This window comes from Pongo pygmaeus, chromosome 1 (assembly GCF_028885625.2).
Source record: "Pongo pygmaeus isolate AG05252 chromosome 1, NHGRI_mPonPyg2-v2.0_pri, whole genome shotgun sequence".
NCBI lineage: Eukaryota > Metazoa > Chordata > Mammalia > Primates > Hominidae > Pongo > Pongo pygmaeus.
This window is the reverse complement of record NC_072373.2, coordinates 162,749,021-162,763,595: the sequence shown is the minus strand read 5'-3', so window position 1 is coordinate 162,763,595 and position 14,575 is coordinate 162,749,021. Positions and strand designations below refer to the sequence as shown.

The window sequence follows — 14,575 nt, the reverse complement described above, 5'->3', positions numbered from 1 at the left end:
AGCTGGGATTACAGGTGACCGCCAACCATGCCCGGCTAATTTTTGTATTTTTAGTAGAGATGGGGTTTCACCATCTTGGCCAGGCTGGTCTCAAACTCCTGACCTCAGGTGATCCACCCATCTTTGCCTCCCAAAGTGCTAGGATTAGAGGCATACGCCACCGCACCTGGCCCAAATTATTAATTGTATGTATCTCTCATTGTTCTACTTCTTCCAAGAAAACTGAAGTCATGGTATTCTGAAGACTAGAGATGATTCAACAGGCTGTGAATCTATTCCATTTGGAATCCTACTGGGCCTGGTCTGTTTTGCATTGCCAAGGCACTGCTGTTTAAGCTATACCATATCAAGCACCCTCCCTAAAGGCTCAGGGGCCATAGTGAAAGAGGACACATGGGATTGTAAGAGCCAGATTATGGGGGTGGAGGGTAAAGGCTGAAGCAAGTCCATCTTGGATGCTAACTCATTATGTTAGCTTCTGATTAACCCCAGTTCCAGGAAGGCTGCTGAGATTTCCAGTTTATGTGTTGTTCCTTGTGTAACAGCATGGACTTACTGCAAATCCTGCCCTTAGGGCAAATTCCTACCTATTCCTGCAGAAGCATGTGTATCATTCCCCTACGGTTTATAACCCCTGAGTCTAGGGGGTAATGGCACGGGGACCCACCAGCTTGTCTGCCGCCATCTGGGGTAGGTTTACATAAACACACCTGCCCACTGCGAAACAGTTCCTCTTCCTTGCTCTCCTCCCACCTTTTACTCTGACCCCTTTTCTTTCTTTCTCTCCTTCCTTCCTTCCTTCCTTTTTTCTTTCTTTTTTGTTTTTGAGATGGAGTCTCACTCTTGCCCAGGCTGCAGTGCAGAGGCACGATCTGGGCTCACTGCAATCTCCAGCCCCTGGGCTCTAGCAATCCTTCCACCTCAGCCTCCCAAATAGCTAGGACCACTGATGCCAGCAACCATGACCAGCTAAATTTTTGTATTTTTTGTAGAGACGGGGTTTCGCCATGTTGCTCAGGCTGATCTTGAACTCCCGAGCTCAAGTGATCTGCCTGTCTCAGCTTCCCAAAGTGCTGAGATTACAGGCAGGAGCCACCATGCCCAGCCATCTGAGAGAAATCCTCTTTTCTATGGCCTTGTTGTTCCTATCTTGCTCAGTTTGGATTTTATGCCCAGGCTTTTCTCCTCAGGGTGGAACTTTGTCCTAGAAAGATGGTTTGGTTTGGTTTGTTTGAGAGTTCACAGGGCCCAGACCTCTAGGCCACTCCAGCATGGCCGGAGGTTTCCCTAGTCTCCATGTGACCATATTTCTTCTCAATGCCAGCTTTGCTGCTGTTCTCCAGTGGCCCACTGAACTTTCCAGTGAGTTCCTTTGGTGATTTGGGGTCCTTCACTTCTTAAGGATATCACGAGTCCCTTTACCTTCTGTCTTCTTGATGCCGTGTAGACCATGCAATTATTGGTAGCTTGTTTCCACTCACTCAAATTTTGGAGCTCAAGGAGGATCTGGTTGCTAGGGTTTGTTGTAGTTGTTGGCCATGGGTTTTTGGTTTTGCTAACCTAGCTGTTGTGAATGTTTTAGTGGTAGGATGCAAAGAGATTCAAAATTGCTCTTCTACCTGGTTGCACAGCTTGGTAAATTTACTAAAAATTGTTCAATTGTGCACTGAATATGGGTAAATTAAAAATATATATGTATATATTTAATAATAAAACAGACATGGGGTCTCACTATGTGGCCCAGGCTGGGCTTGAACTCCTGGGCTAAAGCTATTATCCTGCCTCGGCCTCCCAAAGTGCTAGGATGGCAGGCAGGAACCACCTACTGCACATGGCTGCTTTTCTGTTCTTAAGACCATTATGCCCACGGTTAGAGGAGCACTACACTTGTTGGTGAAGTGGTCACCTTCAGGAACAGCTCCACCAGGCAGCATCTTTTTGCAGGGCCAGCAAGACTGGTCACCACTGTTTACCCCACTGATCAGTTCTAGAAGCAAGTAGATCCAGAGACACCACTACTGAGTTTCTTCATGGCCAAGATTTCTGCTTTTCTAGCACTGGGTGGATGATAGGAAACCACGCACATTCCTTTTGGTAAAACAGGGAGCCCACATCTGAAGAACAGCAAGTATCAAATAGGGCAAACCGAGTTAAAAAACCTGGAATTAAATTACAGCAAAGAAGATTGTGATCATATCATCAGGGATGTGAAATCCAGGACTGATGGTTAAGCACTGGCAACTAGAGTAAGACAGGTTTGATTCAGAATGCCATCTCCATCATTTATTAGCTATGTGGTGTTAGGCAAATTTCTTACCCTCTCTGAGCCTCATTTTCCTTGCCTGTGGTTTAGTATTAAGGGTTAAATGAGATAACACATACAAAGGATTTAGTGTAGTAACAGGCATTGGCAAGCATTGGTTAAATGCTGGGCTGGGTCTCCAAGGCTGTGGGCTCCTCCTTAGAACTCCCTACTGAGAAAGACATTTAACCATTTTTGCAATTTGACTTCCCCTTGTCTGAGGTCAGGGTGGCAGATTTGCTTCTGGTCTTTCGTAGCTTTACAAGACCTAGGAGAGCCAATATAGAGTTGGTGCAAAATAGAACTTCAGGGAAGTGTCTGCGGGGGTCAGAATTGCAACAGAGAAATAACTATCATTAATGTTTGACACAATCACAGCCATTAGCTATTGTCACTGAAACAATTATCCAGTGGAAGGAAAACAAACAAAAACCCCTGCACCCTGTGATCAAATGTTTCATAGAAACCATTGCTGACTGGGTGGATACAGTAAGTCGTTTTGTGCTGTGGATACACACCTTTTGTCTCCTATCCAGGCAGGGATCCTGGATGGGGTGAGGCCGTCTGAGCTGCAGGCTTGGGAAGCAAACCAGAAAGGGCAGGGAGGCAGCTTGAGGGCTTCTGTGGGCTGGGAGTGTTTTTGCTGTCTCTGCGGGGTTGTTTTGATCTCCCAGGCACAGAACATTTGAGTGCTCTTTGCAAAACCCTTTTTCGGGACTCATTGATGATGAAATGCCACTCCACAGAAGCGATGAGCAAAGGAACATGGCTGGACATCTGGATGGGACACATGCTAGGCTCCTCCATTCCAACATTTCCTCAGTGACACTCATCACTTGCCTCCCAAACTGGTTCCTCCTCCAGTTCAGTGAATTATGTCACCATGACTTAGTCAACATGCTGAAAATCTGGGTGTCCTCTCTCCTCCTCCTCCTCCTCCCTCTCTGCCTGCTTTCCTCTCTCCCTGTGGCATTCATAGATTCTAGCTGACTAACCCAGAGGCACCCTAGTGCTCACCATGCCTCTCCAACTGAGTGTAGACCATTCCTCTCTGCCTGATCATGGCAATGGTCTCTCTAAGTAAACACCTGCCTCTAGCCATAGCCACATGCACCTCACCATTTCCTTGCAGTACTCCCTGGCCATCTTTCTTTATTTTTCTGGAGAAAGGGCCTTGCTCTGTAACTCAGGCTAGAGTGAAGTGGTGTGATCAGAGCTCACTGTAACCTTGAACTCCTGGGCTTAAGCGATCCTCCTGCCCCAGCTTCCTGAGTAGCTAGGACCCCAGGCACACACCACCACTCCTGGCTAATTTTTAAATGTTTTGTAGAGATGGAGTTTTGCTAGGCTGCCCAGGTTCTATCTTTTTAAAACTAGACACACACCCCACTAAAATTTTAGTGACATTATTACCAAAGAAAGGAGAGCACAGATACTAGGAAACGTAGCTGTCTTTGTCATGTGCATTATGAGCCAGGCACTGTGCTGAACAACACACCTAAATCTCTCAATCATCAAGATTACATGAAAAAGGCATGCAGAACTCTAGGTCAATGACATTTCCTTTTCCTTTCCTTCAGTAAGTCTTTTCTCAGCTACAACTTCCTCCTTTAGGGATGCCAGAGATTTTTGCTCAGGGACTGGAGACATTCCCTTATGGAAGACATTATTATGTTCTATTTAATGTATAAGAAAACAGAGGCTCAGAGAGGTTAAGTAAGTTGACTAATGCCACGCAGTAAGGGAAAAAGTCTTAATGTTATCTCAGGTAATCTGACTTCCCAGGCTTCCTGTTTAACCACTTATGCTAAACTAAGGATGAGTAATAAGGTCCTCGCATCTCGGGAACATGGGCCAGTAGGAGACGTGGATCTAAACAAGTACCGTTAATGAGGTATGACAGATATTCTGGAGACCTGAGGGAGAAATGGGCCAGTTGTTTTCCTTACCTTTTCTCCACATCGCACAGCTTGGCTTTTACATTGTATCAGCATAGTCTTCACAATTTTGAGGTCTAAATATTTTAAAATATTAGAAGGCCGGGAGCGGTGGCTCATGCCTGTAATCCCAGCACTTTGGGAGGCAGAGGCAGGAGGATCACTTGAGCTTAGGAGTTTGAGACCAGCCTGGCCAGCATGGTGAAATCTCGTCTTTACAAAAAATACAAAAATTAGCCGTGTATGGTGGTGCACGCCTGTAGTCCCAGCTACTCAGGAGGCTGAGGTGGGAGGATGGCTTGAGCCCCAAGAGAGTGGTTGTAGTGAGCCAAGATCATGCCATTGGACTCCAGCCTAGGGGACAGAGTGAGACCCTGACTAAAAAAAAAAAAAATTAGAAAATACTGTACAATTGGAGAATGGGCCCAGTGGAATGATTGTTCTCTACCTAGCTCTGCTCCCGTGCCCCTCAAATTGCACCTCCACTCAGTGTAGAGCCTTTTACTCCTGCTATTAGAGTCATGATCCACGAAGCTTCTTCAAAAAGAAGGAAGGAAGGAAGGAGAAAGAGGAAAGAAAGAAAGAAAGGAAGGAAGGAAGGAAGGAAGGAAGGAAGAGAAAGGAAAGGAAAGGAAAGAAAAGAAAAAAGAAAAGAAAGAAAAGAAAAAGAGAGAGGGAAAGAGAGGGAGAGAGAGAGGGAGAGGGAGAGGGAGGGGGGAGGGAGGGAGAGAAAAAAAGAAAGAATCGTGAGCAGATTCTGATAAGCTCTGATCTTTGATCTTGGGACATTGGTGAGTAAGACATCTTTTTTTTTTTTTTGAGATGGAGTCTCGCTCTGTCGCCCAGGCTAGAGCGCAGTGGCGCGATCTCGACTCACTGCAAGCTCCGCCTCCCGGGTTCGCGCCATTCTTCTGCCTCAGCCTCCCGAGTAGCTGGGACCACAGGCGCCCGCCACCACGCCAAGCTAATTTTTTGTATTTTTTTAGTAGAGACGGGGTTTCACCGTGTTAGCCAGGATGGTCTTGATCTCCTGACCTCGTGATCCACCCGCCTCAGCCTCCCAAAGTGCTGGGATTACAGGTGTGAGCCACCGCGCCCGGCCAGAGTATGAGGTCCTTTATGTCAAGAGACAAAACCCTGTTTTTCCCTTTGTGTGGTTACAGCACAAAGTCTGACAGCTCACAAAAATGAACCTTCACAGATCTATCCATCAATTCTTCTCTCTCAGAAAAATGCGGTCGCTACTAAATGGGCCCTGGACTTCATTTCCATGGGGAGCACTGTATGAGTGTGCCCCTGAAACTAGTATCCTTCTCCCTCCGTCCCTCCTCTCTTCTTCCCTTTCTCTTACTTTCTCTTTTCCTTCCTCCGCAACTGTGTGTTAAGATCTTTTTCTGCCAGGTACAGTGCTGGGAGCTGGGATACAGGGACAAATAAGACACAGATCCTGTCCCTAAAGAGGTAATGTTCTCATTCTAGAAGGCAAGAACACGGACTTTGGGGCCTGAGTGTGTCAATCAAAATTCCAGCTCCACTACTTGCCAGCTGTGTGATCTTGACAAGTTCTTTAACCTCTCTGGGTCTCAGTTTCCTCATGTATGAGATAGTCTAACACAGGAATCTGCCTCAGAGTTCTTGTGTGGCTTACAATGAGAGGATTATATACGTTATGCACCTAGAATGGTGCCAGGCACATGAAAATCCTACATAGGTATTTATTATTATTTGCATACTGTATAGTACAGTCCTGAAAGCTGCATTCTGATCACTTATATTCTCCCAAGATAAATCACACAGCATGGCACATAGTAACTTCTCAATCCATAAAATCGTAATTTGAATGGAAAATTCTGGAATTATTTTAGGTAAGCTGTTATTTTGTTCCTCCTTGCTGAAGTGTGAAGAATACACAAAACTAATCTGTTAAGGGAATTTTATGAGTATGACATCTTTTGTGTCAAGACAAAACAATGATAAAAACATAGTAGTGAAGACAGGCTGAAAGGCTTAACTATTGCCATCTAAGTTGGCCTGGAATGAATTCTCTACCCTGGGACCCAAAAAGTGGTGATAAGTTATGAATTAAACTGGACAAGACAATCCTAGGCCTGCTGACTCTAACCAGGGATTAGCAATGTGCAGCAGAGTTCAGCACTCCAACTTTTCTTTTTTTTTTTTTTTTCTATTTTTTAGACAGGGTCTCACTCTGTTGCCCAGGCTGGAGTGCAGTGGCACGATCATGGCATACTGCAGCCTTGACCTCCTGGACTCAACCTCCTGAGTAGCTGGGACCACAGGTGGATGCCACCATGCCTGGCTAATTTATTATTATTATTATTCACAGAGACAGACCCTTGCTATGTTGCCCAGGCTGGTCTTGAACTCCTGGGCTCAAGTGATCCTCCTGCCTTGGTGTCCCAAAGTGCTGGGATTACATGCATAAGCCACTGCATCTGGCCAGCACTTCAGCTTTTAGCAAAGGAAAAAGAAAGAACAAATTTTAACCAAGCTTCACCATCCTCACAATACACATCATGTGTCTGAGAGTGGGGTGGGGTGGTAGTGTTGGCCAGTGGGTGTGCTGGGAACATGAATCTGCAGTATCAATTGAGGAAGCCAATATTTTAAACTATTCTTGGATTGAGTTTTTTTTTCCATTTCTGTTAGAGCATTTATTTATTAATTTTTTTAAAGTGAGAGCAAGTTTATTAAGAAAGTAAAGGAATAAAAAGAATGGCTACTCCATAGGCAGAGCAGCCCAGACCATTTCTTTTAAAGGTGTTATTAGGAATAATTATTACTCTCTTGGGGACTTTCTTTTTATAAAGTTAAGTAATCACATGTGTGTTTGAAGTAGGTCAACAAAGAGGAGTTGTCTGGTTTTGCTTTCTAAGCAACTCTGCCTGTATTGTTATCTACATTACTTTTTAATTAAAAGTCTCTTCCAAGTTCACAAATAAGAACTGTCCCCCTGCTGCCTGAAAGCGCCGATTTACACTAACAAATGTCTCAGAAAGGCGTGTCACAAATATGGGTAGACAAAAAGATTATTCATGTTCATAGGATTTAAAGCAGGGGTGTCTAATCTTTTGGCTTCCTTGGGCCAGATTGGAAGAATTGTCTCGGGCCACACGTAAAATACACTAATACTAGCAACAGCTGATGAGCTAAAAAAAAAATTACAAAAAAATCTAATAATGTTTTAAGAAAGTTTACAAATTTGTGTTGGGCTGCATTCAAAGCTGTCCTGGGCCGCATTGATTTAAAGCTTTGATTCGAGTGTTTCTACAAAGACAAGTGGGACTGGAACAGCCAATATTATTTCAAAAGTCATGATATTACTCAGGGCTTGGTAGGGCTCATGTAACTTATCTGAATCAAAAATTGAAACGGAGTGATGCTGTGGGTGAGCCAGGCAGACTTGTGAATGTGACCTTCTTTGGAAAAAGGATCTTTATAGATGTAATGAACTTGAGGCTCGCCCCAAGTCCAGCTGCTTCAGTTACTCATTGTGTATCTTGGGCAAGTTTCTTTTCTGAGCCTCAGTTTCTTTGTCTACACATTGGAGCAAATAATAAAACTCTACAATCTTCAAATCCAAAAGTTTTGGAAACTGATGTTCTATTCTTTTATTTTTTATTTTTTTGAGACAAAGTCTAGCTCTTGTCCCCCAGGCTGGAGTGCAATGGCGTGATCTCAGCTCACTGCAACCTCTGCCTCCCGGGTTCAAGCGATTCTCCTCTCTCAGCCTCCTGAGTAGCTGGGATTACAGGTGCGTACCACCACAGCTGGCTAATTTTTTGTATTTTAAGTAGAAACAAGGTTTCACCATCTTGGCCAGGCTGGTCTCGAACTCCTGACTTCAGGTGATCCACCCGCCTCGGCCTCCCAAAGTACTGGGATTACAGACGTGAACCACCGCGCCCAGCCTGGAAACTGATATTCTATTCTTAACTACTTTGGTGATGAAATCTAATTGACCTGAACTAATTTATTCATAAAACCCTTTCATGTGGCTTTTTATAGTAGGTGTTTATTTTATTTAATGTTAATCTACATGTTTTGCTACACAATTATTAAAGTATTAGATTAATAATTGGAGTACAACTCCAGACCCTGCTGGGGGTGGCATGTACTATATTATACTTGTAACATTTTTTTTCTTAAAAATGTAGAAAATTTTGAGTTTAAAAACACACCTGGCCCCAAAGATTTCAGATAACAAACTGTGGACCCATACCTTCCTCATAGGATCATGACGACGGCATGAAACAATGCAAGTAGAATTTCTGAATACCCTATTTTAATGCCATTTCCCTTCCCCTTTTCCCTGAAGAGTCTTTTCTAAGGCACCAACTGCTTCCTTCAAGCAGCAGCCAGAGATCTTTGCTCAATGGCGGGTAAGGTTTTTCTATACTTTTGGCATCTATATCTGTTGGCCCAACTTGCCTACTAGTCTGTAAACTCCTTCAGGGTAGTGATTGTGTTCCAGTGATTAGCGGCACACAATCTTCCAAAAGTTTAACAAATATTTAAAAAATAGGCTGGGCACGGTGGCTTACGCCTGTAATCCCAGCTACTTGGGAGGCTGAGGCCGGAGAATTGCTTGAACCCAGGAGGCAGAGGTTGTGGTGAACAGAGATCGCACCATTGCACTCCAGCCTGGGCAACAAGAGTGAAACTCCGTCTCAATAAATAAATAAATAAATGCAGCAATTATTTATTAGATTTCTGGTGGGACTCATAGTCTCCTGATCACATTTTGGGTAGGGATGCACCATGGAAGGGGGATTTACTACAGAAGTACAAGAAAAGTTTTGGAGTCTTGGGGAAGCCAGCAGAAGAGCGCAGCCATGGGAGGCAATGATAGGGACTCCCTGCATCCAGGTTTGCTTGGCACTCTCCCACTTTAAACCTGTTGTCACAGGACAATCATTGACTCATGTATTAGTCCGTTCTCATGCTGCTAATAAAGACATACCTGAGACTGGGTAAGTTATAAAGAAAAGAGGTGTTTTTGCTGTTATTTTTGTTTTGAGACAGAGTCTCACTCTGTCACCCAGGCTGGAGTGCAGTGGTGCAATCTTGACTCACTGCAACCTCCGCCTCCTGGGTTCAAGCAATTCTCATGCCTCAGCCTCTGAGTAGCTGGGATTACAGGTGTGCACCACCAGGCCTGGTTAATTTTTGTAATTTTAGTAGAGACAGGGTTTCACCATGTTGGCCAGGCTGGTCTCGAACTCCTGGCCTCAAGTGATCCACCCACCGTGGCCTCCTAAAGTGTTGGGATTACAGGTGTGAGCCACTATGCCTGGCCAGAAAGAGGTTTAATTGACTCACAGTTCAGCATGGCTGGGGAGGCCTCAGGAAACATAATCGCAGTGGAAGGGGAAGCAAACAGGTCCTTCTTCACATGACAGCAGCAAGGAGAAGTGCTGAGCAAAAGGGGGAAAAACCCCTTATAAAACCATCAGATCTCATGAGAACTCACTCACTATCATGAGAACAGCAGCATGGGGGTAACCATCCCCATGATTCAATTACCTGCCACTGGGTTCCTCCCATGACATGTCTGGATTATGGGAACTACAATTCAAGATGAGATTTGGGTGGGGACATAGCCAAACCATATCAACCCCCATTTTTTCTCTTGCATTCTCAAATGTGTCTTCATTTGGATAAATCATGTGGACACCCTGTACAAGGAGCACCCGGGGGCAGTCTCAGGGTGGAAAGAGTTTTTTTGTGTGCAGAGTAGAAGGCGGGGGGGTTCACTAAAAGGAGAGAAGAGGGTGCCTGGAAAGGCAGGCTTGAGGTGGGGAGGAGACAGAAGTGAGGCTAACAACAACCTAGATCCCCTTAGCAATGATTAAGAGCATAGTCTTTGGAGTCAGTAGACACGAGGTTACATGCCAGCTGTATAACTTATTGACTGTCTAACATATTGTAGTGGGTTAAATTGTGGCCCCTAAAAAGATACATCCATGTCTTAACTCTAGGAACTTATGAATGTGACTCTTGGAAAGAGAGTCTTTGTAGATGTAATGAACTTAAGGCTCTCGAGAGGAGATCACCCTGGATTATTCTGGTGGGTCCTAAATCCAATGACAAATATCTTTATAAGAGAAATACAGAAGAGAGTCCCGGAGAGGAGGAGGAGCCTGCATGAAGATGGAGCAGAGACTGGAGTTATTCAGCCAAGTCAAGGAATGCCTGGAGCCATCAGAAGCCGGAAGAGGCAAGGAAGGATCCTCCCCTAGAGCATTTGGAAGAGTGTGGCCCTGCCAACACCTTGATTTCAAACTTCTGGGCTCCATAACTATGAAATAAATTCTTGTTGTTTTAAGCCACCAAGTTTGTGGCAACTTCTTACAGCAACCCTAGGAAACTAACACACAGAGTGTGAGTTACCTAAACATTGTGAGCCTCAGTTACCTTATCTGAAAATGGGGCTAAAACTTAGACCTACCTTTTAGGGCTGCTTTAAGGAGTAATAGAAATTATACATGGGAATTACATGGCACCAAGTTGTTCCTTAATAGAGGGAAACTGTTATGATGGCGGAAGAGCAGTAATGAAATACTGAATTCATCCAGCAGATGGCAGAAGATGGATCTGCAAACAAGAGGACTTCGTAAGGTTTGCTGCCCAGCAATACAGCTCCAGGCCTAAAGTAGCCTTCCTAGCTCACAAACTGATGATGATTAACCCTCGCCAACTCAAGTGTGCTCTCAGCTCTGTAGAAACTAAACTAATTCTGTTTTCCTTTGACCAATGTACACCACAGAGGCTGGCACTGGAGAATATAAAGAGTGGTGCAACAGAAAATACCTGGGTTCTGGGCTCAGCTCTGTCACCTCATTAGGATTCAGTTTGCCCCTCTGTAAAGCAGTGAAAAGATGAAATACCAAGTGTAACATAATTAAAGGGCTGTTGTGATACCAAAATAACATAATGTGTAAAAGTGCTAAAAACAAGATGCCATAAAGCACCAAAGGGGCCCAGGAGAGATTAATTCATGGAGAACTTACTCGTTTTTTTGAGACAGAGTCTCACTGTGTTGCTCAGGCTAGAGTGCAGTGGCACCATCTCAGCTAACTGCAATGTCTGCCTCCTGGGTTCAAGCGATTCTTGTGCCTCAGCCTCCTGAGTAGCTGGGACTACAGGTGCATGCCACCAAGCCTAGCTAACATTTTTTGTATTTTTAGTAGAGATGGGGTTTCACCATGTTGGCCAGGCTGTTCTCAAACTCCTGTCCTCAAGAGATCCACCCGCCTTGGCCTCCCAAAGTGCTGGGATTACAGGAATGAGCCATTGTGCCTGGCCTAATTAATGGATAACTTCTGCAAGAATCCAGGGTCACGGTTGATTTGTTTATTCATTTATTCACTCAGCAAACATTTCTTTGTGCCAGGCATTGTGCTAGGTCCAGGGAATACTGCTTACATTGGAGAAGTTCGTATTCTAGTTTGGGTGGACAAACGTGATAAAGATGTGTACGGGGCATAATTTTCTCTCAGCAGCTAGGGTAACATTCCAACTCCATGTTTTGGTTTAATAAACACATTTGATTTTATTTAAAATATTATATATTTTCTCTTTTTTATTTATTTTCCCTATTTACAATAAAGCTTACTTGCAAAATTAAGAAATACATTTGAATGAGTAGTCCCCTTGGTAAAACATTTATATTTCCTTCTTAATTTCTTTGTAAAAGTCTACTCTTAAACACTACTATTTAGGGTTAAGTGAGAAAAGAAAATTGCAAGACAGAATGCACAGAAAGATCTATTTATCTATCTATACAAAAGCTGGAAGAATACACTCCCATACTGTTAATAGTGGCTACCTCTAGGGAAAGGGTGAAGTGATATTTGAAAAAATGGGGCTTTTACCTTTTCTTTTCTTCCCTTTTTTTTTCTCAGACAGAGTCTTGCTCTGTCGCCCAGGCTGGAGTACAGTGGTGCGATCTCGGCTCACTGCCAGCTCCACCTCCCGGGTTCACACCATTCTCCTGCCTCAGCCTCCTGAGTAGCTGGGACTACAGGCACCCGCCACCACGCCCAGCTAATTTTTTGTAATTTTAGTAGAGACGGGGTTTCACCATGTTAGCCAGGATGGTCTCGATCTCCTGACCTCGTGATTCACCCGCCTCGGCCTCCCAAAGTGCTAGGATTACAGGTGTGAGCCACCACGCCCGGCTTTTTTTTTTTTTTTTTGGTTTGTTTTTTGAGACAGAGTTTCGTTCTTGTTGCCTGGGTTGGAGTGCAATGGCGTGATCTTGGCTTACCGCAACCTCTGCTTCCCAGGTTCAAGAGATTCTCCTGCCTCAGCCTCCCGAGTAGCTGGGATTATAGGCATGTGCCACCACACCCAGCTAATTTTGTATTTTTATAGAGATGGAGTTTCTCTATGTTGGTCAGGCTGGTCTCAAACTTCTGACCTCAGGTGATCTGCCTGTCTTCGCCCCCCAGAGTGCAGGGATTACAGGCGTGAGCCACTGTGCCTGGCCTTACCTGTTATTTTCTATACTCCTATATCATTTGCATTTTTTAAAAACAAGCACGCGCTTCTTTTCCCATTAAAAAAGAACAATAATATTTTTCATGACCCTGTCCCAGAAAACTCTTCTGTACTCACATGGCTAACTCAAACACTGTGATGTACACTGCTGAGGGAGCTAGTTGTCTCCCTTTTTGAAAGAAAATTAAAAGGAAGAGGAAAGTCCATATTTATTCTCCTTTGTACTCTTGTAGAGGTCATCTAATCGGAAGTGTTCCAAGCTGCTTTAAAGCCCTTCTCCTCTTTAAAGTGGTTTACAAACATTAGCTCAGCACCCTTCAGGGCCTTATAGTGAGGCGGGCTCATATAAGAGGCTAGTGAGTCATAAGGAAGTGGCAGCTGTGGATGCCATGTCAGTGGTCCTAATAACACCCCTAACATGTGTCTCTGGCTGTACTGTGCTCAAAGGGCTTTCTCCTGCATTATCTGATGTAACCCTTCTATGACCCTTAAGAGGTCAGGTCATTACTGCTACTCCTATATTATGTAACAGATGGAGGAATCTATAATATAGATTCTGGAAAGTGAAATGGCAAGCCCAAGATGGGGAAGCCAGTCAGCAGGAGGGTTTCACGTCACTTATATGTCAATTACTGCACAGCACAAAAGAGAGGATCACTAATGTCAAACCTCGTATAACATGACTTTGACATTTGGGAGGTAGGAGAGGGAGAAGAGCAAACAGTCTTTCTGCCTAATCTGCCCCTCTTTTTCTTTCCTCCCTTCTTTCTTTCTATCCTCCCTCTTTCATTCCCTTTCTGCTTCTACTCCATTGGGAAAAGAAACGGTGAGGAAGAAGACCCTATTAGAGAAGTAAACAGATCATCACAATTCAGCAGCCAAGTTTTATGCAAATTTAAATTATGCCACGATTTGAAGCAATGTGCCAAAATATATTAATCAAGTCTCATTTATATGCAAATATTGAAGAAAAGAGAAGCTTCTCACACTGTAAATTAGTCAAGAGTTTCTCCAGTTCAATACAAGAAGGCTGAGTGACTTGCAGGTGGTGTTCACACTTTTGCCACACGGGGACGCCACCACCGTTGGTAGCCGGACATACCAGCACTCCGTCAGGGTGGAACATGTGAGCATTGCATAATACAAAGTTTCACTCACCCTCATCACTCAGCTTGAAAGGACCATTAACACAGTTTTCTCTCCCATTAAACTAAATTCCTCAAAAGCAAGCTTAGACTTATTCTTTTAAAGCCGATCTCCTAGACCAGTGTCTGGCATATAGTAACTTACCATTAAGATTTTTTTCTCTTAAAAGTATTCTTTTTTTCTTTTCTTTTCTTTTTTTTTTTTTTTTTTTTTTTTTTAAGACAGAGTCTTACTGTGTTGCCCAGGCTGGAGTACAGTGGCGCGATCTCGGCTCCCTGCAACTTCCGCTTCCTGGGCTTAAGCGACTCTTGTGCCTCAGCCTTCCAAAGTGCTGGGATTAGAGGCGTGAGCCACTGCGCCCAGCCTTAAAAAGTATTCTTAACACAAAACATTTCAAATATATCCCAAAGTACAGACTATAATATAATGAATTCCCTTGTACTCATTATCCAGCTTCAGCACCTACCAACTCATGGTCAATCATCTGTCCTCTATACTCCCTATTTCTTAGAATTAAATACACAAATGTAAATATTTTGGTGTAAGACACTGTAAAAAAGAAAAGAAAAGAAATGTAATTGCTAGGCCTCTCTCACTGACTTTAAAATACCTGGGTGGGTGGCGGTGGGCAGAGTGGAGAGGAGCATTTTTCTAGAGGTCGGAGCCT

The 14,575-nt window shown here is 44.0% G+C and overlaps 1 long non-coding RNA gene across 1 annotated transcript; it reads left to right on the top strand.

The window, feature by feature from the left end:
* The first annotated feature begins 656 nt into the window (after window positions 1-656).
* On the top strand, window positions 657-11,793 carry LOC129034041 (uncharacterized). The gene is made up of 4 exons (XR_008501740.1): window positions 657-690; window positions 7,889-8,011; window positions 8,576-8,639; window positions 10,364-11,793. It is a non-coding gene; the product is annotated as an uncharacterized LOC129034041 (long non-coding RNA).
* The last annotated feature ends 2,782 nt before the right edge of the window (window positions 11,794-14,575 follow it).